Below are 7,681 nucleotides of genomic sequence, written 5' to 3' on the forward strand. Positions count from 1 at the left end.
ACTTAAGGTTATGTCATGTTGCAGAAGATAGGATTGCAAAACTGAAGAAAATGGGAATTCTATCCTCATTGGGCTCTGAGCCTACTCCAACTTGTGAATCCTGCCTTTAGGGCAAAATGGCTAGAACACCCTTTGTAGGACAATAACTAAAAGCTGAAAATATTTTGGAGCTAATACATAGTGATGTATGTGGTCCATTTAAGGAAATGGCTAGAGGCAGTTTTCATTACTTTATTATATTTACTGATGATAAATCATGGTTTGGGTATTTGTATTTGATGAAATACAAACATGAATCCTTTGAAAAGTTCAAAGAATTTAAATCTGAAGTAGAAAATCAAACAGGAAAGAGTATTCAAGATCTTCGATCAGATTGTGGAGGTGAATATTTAAGTACTGAATTTCATGAATACTTGAGAGAGCACGGCATTGTTTCTTGGCTGACTCCTCTAGGAACACCACAGTTGAATCGTGTATCTAAAAGGAGAAATCGTACCCTATTGGATATGGTACGTAGTATGATGAGCTATACTGATATGCCAATCTTCTTTTGGGGATTTACATTATAATCAGCTTTGTATATTCTGAATAGGATTCCATCAAAATAAGTTTCTTCCACACTTTATGAGATATGGCATGGAAGAAAACTAAGTCTTAAGCATGTTAAGGTTTGGGTTTGTCTAGCTTATATCAAAAAGCTGAACATTGATAAATTGGAAACCATATCAGAAAAGGGTCAATATATTAGATATCCAAATGATAGTTTTGGATATTATTTTTATTTGCCTACATCAGAAAAGGTTGAGATAAGTAGAGATGCCACATTTCTTGAACAATAGTTTGTTCAAGAAGGAGGCAAAGGAAGGCAAATATAGTTAGAATTGGAGAATTATGACCAACTAACAGATCAAATGGATATAGATCCATCTAGTCAACCTACACCTATTAATGAAACATCTACAGCTATTCCATGTAGAACAACTAGGGTATCTCACCCACCAGTGAGATATGGTTTCCTTCATGAAGAAGAGCAAGAGTTGTCTACTCATGAAGAAGTAGATCATGGAGATGATTCACTTACCTATGAAGAAGCTATATCAGATACAGACTCTTTAAAATGGATTGATGCTATGAAATCCGAGATTGATTCCATGTATAAGAATCAAGTTTGGGATCTTATTGACCCACATGAAGGTATTGTACCTATAGGGAACAAATAGGTTTTCAAGAAGAAAATTGGTTCTGATGGAAAGGTAGAGACCTATATGGCAAGGCTAGTAGCGAAAGGATTTCGCCAAAGGCAAGTAATCGACTATGAGGAGACTTTCTCGCCTGTTGCCATACTTAAATAAATTAGGATTCTATTAGCAGTAGCTGCATACTATGATTATGAGATTTGGCAAATGGATGTCAAAATAGCTTTTCTCAATGGGTACATTGAAGAAAACTTTTTCATGGAACAACCAAGGGGTTTTGAATCCCAAGATAGTTTCAAAGTGCGCAAGCTAAAGCGATCCATTTATGGGTTAAAACAAGCTTCGAGGAGTTGGAACATCCATTTTGATAAAGCTATTAAGTCATTTGATTTTATAAAAAAAGAAGATGAGCCATGTGTATATAAGAAGGTTAATAGCAGTACTATCACTTTCATTGTCTTATATGTGGATGACATTTTATTTATGGGTAATGACACAGGTATGTTGACAACTATAAAGGTATGGTTGTCAAATACATTCTCCATGAAAGACTTAGGGGAGGCAACCTATACTCTTGGGATTCGCATTTATAAAAATAGAACGAAAGGAATAATTGGTTTATCCCAAAGTCTATACTTGGAAAAGTAGTTAAAGAGGTTTAACATGCTTGATTCCAAGAGAGGATTGTTACCAGTTAGATATGGTATCCATATTTCTAAAGAGATGTCTCCAAAGACACCTAAAGAAAGAGATAAAATGGCCAGGGTTCCATATGCTTCGGTTATTGGAAGTTTTATTTATGCAATATTATGTACTAGGCCGGATATCGCATATGCTATTAGTTTGACTAGCAGGTATCAATCCAATCCAGGTTTAGAATACTAGATAGCTGTCAAGAATATCCTTAAGTACTTGAGAAGAACTAAGGATTTATTCTTGATATATGGAGGTGGAGACTTGCAATTGGATGGTTATACTGATTCTGATTTCCAATTAGATATCGATGATAGAAAGTCTACCTCTGGGTATGTTGTCACACCTTATCCCTGGTAAAGCATGACATGTTCCCATAGCATACCTAATAAATTACTGAACTCTACCTACCGATAACCCATTAGTTATGTTACAAAGGATTTTAAAACAAATCATAGCTTTTTATCTTATGAATTCTTTTGCGGAAAACTACATGAGAATAGTTAAAATTTCCTGTAAACATTCATTGAAAATAATGATAGACTAAATATTGCAAAAGTTACATTTTCATGAGTCTCAAAATAAAATACAAATAGTTACAAACTCAAAATACTTTAGTAATGCAGTACTTTTTAATACAAGCTGCTTAATGTCTGTACATCCATACACATAGGTACAAAATACATCCTAAGGAATCACAAGGGTATACCTAACGCAAATACCCACAATCAATACCAAAATGCTGCTTTCAAGTCTCTCACTCTACAGCTTTCTCCTTTCCCTTACCTGTGACAGCATAAAGAAGCTATCGCTAAGTATATCACTCAATGGTGCACAACTAATAACTTTAAAACTTAAGGTAAAACACAATTTGTCAAAGCATAATAAATCACATTTTTCTTATGCATGAAAACTTCACAATAGTTCTAAGTCCATAAAGGCCATTTATTGGAATAACATTTCAAATGAGAAATCACACTTCATAAATCACAATTCACAAAGCATTAGTGTTGCCAACATCAACACACAGTTTAGACCATGACACAAAATTTCACGATCAATGTCGTGTTGTACACCATGACAAAGCAATCTCAACCTCACTAACCGTTATTAATAAGGGAGGGGCTATCTAGTTAATGAGTACTCATGATGTCTTACCCCACTAATTATTATTAAGGAGAGACATAATCAATATCAATTATCAACCTCAAGTAGCTATTACTACTAGAGAGTTCTGGAAGGGACTGTCACGCTAACTGTGGTTTCAAAACAGTTTCCAAAAATTTCTCACTCAATAATCACATTTATAAACCAATAAACACATTTAAATTCATCATAATATTCATATAAAGGTGGCAACACCCAAATTTCTTAAATGCAAGAGAAAAACCATATTTCAGTCAAAGTAAACTTGTTCAAAGAAAACTCATTCAATTTAACACATTCCAAGCAATTTACAAGTTTAAAAACGAAGAAAAGTTTAGTTGTGCACAAACTTTCAATAATTCTCCTTCCTTGTTATCTACTTGTCCTTGTCCATTCCAACTTCTTTTTCTACTAAATATACACAAATAAAATACCTAAATACCAATCTCAATTGCTTCCAAAAACTCATTACATGCATGTCTAATGCATCCCAAGTTAGCTTTGAAAATTTTAGAATATTTTGGTTTTGGGACAACTTGGTGCCCTAATCTTTGAACCCAATTTTTACCTAGTTTTGATCATAATTTGATGAGGTGTTCTTCATGAAAATTGTTCATTTAGGTCTTAAATTTATTTTCTTTTTTGAATCACCTAATTTGGAGCTGTGTAGCTCAAGTTATGACCAAAACACGGTTACTGTTTATATCACTGTTCATCCTATAGATTTAGTTCTGGCAGATTTATCGATCCAACTTCGTTCAGCAATTTGATCAAGTTAAGTCTATAATTTGGTCTAATGTTCTTCATACAAAATGTTCTATTATGTATTAGGTTTCTATTGGTTCAAGAATCTCCTAAATAGGAGTTTTCTAGAGAGGGTTATGGCCATGCAAATTTTACTGTTCATATGGTAAATCTGCAGATTTCCAGATTTCTACAGATTTGGTAATTCAAATTTGCTCAGCAATTTGATTGTGGCCTCAAGTTCTTCATATGAAATGTTCTACTATGTCTTAGGTTTCCATCGGTTCAAGAATCACCTAAATCGGAGTTTTCTAGAGAGAGTTATGGCCATGCAAAGTTTACTGTTCATATGATCAAATTCTACAGGTTCCAGAATTTTATCTCCCATTTCAAGGCTCATTTTGGGTAGATAAGGTCATTTTTCGAGGCAGGGTATCTTCATAAAAATTCTAGCCCTATGTCTTAAGTTTCGTTTCCAATTGGTTTCACACCAATTGGAGTTGTGTAGCTCAAGTTATGGGCTTCCAAACACACTGAATTCAGTGTGCAAAATTTTACCCTAAGTTCAATTTTTCATTTCTTTAGTTGTTCCCTCTAACCAACCTCATTTCACATTTAATTCACCCAAAATGACTATAATTTGGCATTGACACATTAATGGCACTTCCTAACACAAAACCCATAATTTTCAAACACCAAAGTTTGTAATTTTCCCTAATCCTACCATTTTATTACTTTCATTCATCAACCCAATGTCAATTCAAATTAAATAAACCTCAAATGGTCATAATTTAACACTACACACACCAATTTCACTTTCTAGCACCAAGACCCAATTTTTCCATGAACCCTAATCTTCCATAATTTAATTTATGCAATACCATGGAATCTTACTACTCCCAATCATGCATATTGCCTCAATTTAACTTAGATTTATCATCAATTTAACTAAAATATATCAAAACCCTAATTTTCCCTAAGTTGGCCCAAACCCTAGTTTAGGTTCCATGCATGTTTCCTTTTCAATTTATCATGAAATTTCATCATAAGTTAACTTCCTTCAAGGCTTATACAACTAATCTAACATGAAAAGAAACTTACCTCAAGTGATTTCTTTCCAAGTTCAATTTTTCTTCCAATTTCTTTTGCTCTACTTGCTCCAATGCCTCAATCAAAGTTCTCCTTGATCTTTTCTTTTAGTGGGTTATGGGATTTATGAAGGAAATTTAAGGGAATTAAAAATTGGGAGGGGAAATCAATGAGGGGAAGAAGTGGAAGAAGAAGAGAAAAAAAGAGAGAGAGGAAGAGAGAGGAGTGGATGCTGGCATCTTATGAAAAAATAAAGATGAAGAAGACATTTGTCTTCTTATATATATATATATATATATATATATATATATATATATATATATATATATATATATATCAATGAGGGGAAGAAGTGGAAGAAGAAGAGAAAAAAAGAGAGAGAGGAAGAGAGAGGAGTGGGTGTTGGCACCTTATGAAAAAATAAAGATGAAGAAGACATTTGTCTTCTTATATATATATATATATATAACCCCAAAATTAGTTTATTAAAATTATAAATTTTAATTGTGTCATAAGGATAATTAAACTTAGATTTTTATTCCCTTTTTTTTTTACATTTACACTTAATTTTTTCCTTTTAATTAAATAATTAAATTTAATTATCAAAAGCTCATAAGTCCTTCATTTTAATTTTGTCATAATGAAAATGAAAGTTTAAGTTTTCATTTCTTAAACTTTTCCTTACATATTTTTACTTAAATTTTTCTTTAATTTTTACCTCATAATTCAATTCATTAATTTCATTTAATTTAATTGATATTTTGGTCAAAAGTCAACTCTTGAGTTGAATTGACCGAAATGCCCATCATTGGGTCATAATCCTTCTTTTTATAATACCTGATGAGTCCTTAGATTTTTTTTATTCACTTGAATTTTTATTGTATCTATCTCAATTAATTTTTCATTTATTTTTGGTCCTCAAGGTGTCTTTGAATAGTACTAGTCATAGACAAAAAATGGCACTATTCATAACTCGGAGGTTCGGGGTGTTACATATGTGTTCATTTGTAATGGAGGTGCAGTCGGTTGGAAGAGTTTCAAACAGAATACGACGACAGATTCCACTACAGAAGTCGAGTATATTGTTGCATAAGATGCAAAAAGGAGCTGTTTGGATAAAAGGAACCCCGGTCTCACTAGAAATCCAAACACATAGAAAAGGCACTACCACATTATCAGAGATATAGTTGGGCAAGGCGATGTAGCCATGTGAAAAATAGCATCAGCTGAAAATCTAGCTAATCCATTCATTAAGCCTTTGTCACAAGCACAGTTAGACCGACATCTTGAGAAGATGGGTCTAAGATATTGTAATGAATCACTCTAGTGCTAGTGGCAGATTGTTAGAAGTATGCCCTAGATAATATCATTTAGTATGTATCTTGTACATATTTTATTAATAAAAGGCATTTTCACTTTTTCATTTAAATAATATATTAAGAAAAGGTCCATTGATATTTTTTAGAAATTCTATTCTTAAGTTGTTAAGAATATGAGTGACAGTATTTATAGCACAATGCATCATAAATAGGTTCACAATCGAGGATACTTCACAATAAGGACATGACTTAACCAAAAAGATTCTAATCATGTTTGTTTCCAAGTTATTTATATGAGATGTAAATAAGATGGAATATAACAAACATGATAGGCACTTATACATGATAAGAAGGCCGAACCAGTTACGTTTATGACAAACACATGGAGTTTACTCTTTTCAATGCATTGTCATAAATCATATCAGTGCATAGAATCTTTAGACTTGAGATAGCACAGTTATCTTGTATATAGGTAGTTTGAGTTTTGATACTGCTTTCATACTTGTACTGTGTATGGGTATATGGGCATGTGCTGGCTCCTACTAGTTATATATGGAGGTAGGTGTTGATCAAGATGGAATCTGTTCCTCTAAGTGAATAGGGATAAAATCCTATGTTCATTTAATTATTCTTAATGTTTCGAGTTCCTAGCCAGGACAAATATATTTAATTCAAAAAGAGTTTCTAATGAAAAAATCTTTTTAATCAAGAATTGGAATTAAAAGAGAACATAATATTCATAGCAAATGGGGTTTGACATAAACCATGTCTCCAGCTCGAATTGGAATTTTGTAACAGAGAGATTCTAGTGTATGTTAACATATGATTATAGGTTCATTTATGGTAAACCTTATTACTAATTGGATAGCCATGGCATGCTATGTTAAGTGTTAACCATGGTCTATGAGGTGTATAATATGATTCAGAGAAATCATTTATGGTAAGAAAGAGTTCTGATGAAATTAAGAGTTGATATCATGTCTCATTTCCAATTAGAGTAAGTCACACACATACATAAGTAATCACCAAATTAAATATGATTTAATTAATTAATTAATTAAAGAGTTTAATTGATTAATTAAAAAGGTTTGGTTTGCAATTAGATTGCAAAGTCTTTAGCATGACTTAAAACTAAATCTAGGTTATTGGATGTATAGTATAAATTAAATTTACATTTAAAGTATTTAAATATGAATTTAATTAATGAGAAATTAATTAATAGAGATTAATTAATTAATTTATATTTGATATAAATTGATTAGAAGAAGAGAAATAATTATTTTGAGTTGAGAACTCAAAATTAAGACACAGGGACATTTTGGTCATTTCACAGGATGACATATGGCACCACGAGATGGTGACACATGGCACTACACATAAAGCTTGCCAAATGTCTTTTAAAGATGATCAAAGTCAAGATTAAATATAGGTTTGACACTTGGCACAATGTGATTGGGTCAATTAAACCTAAAGCTAATCAAACGGTGACATGTG

This window comes from Hevea brasiliensis, chromosome 5 (genome assembly GCF_030052815.1).
Source record: "Hevea brasiliensis isolate MT/VB/25A 57/8 chromosome 5, ASM3005281v1, whole genome shotgun sequence".
Classification (NCBI taxonomy): Eukaryota; Viridiplantae; Streptophyta; class Magnoliopsida; order Malpighiales; family Euphorbiaceae; genus Hevea; species Hevea brasiliensis.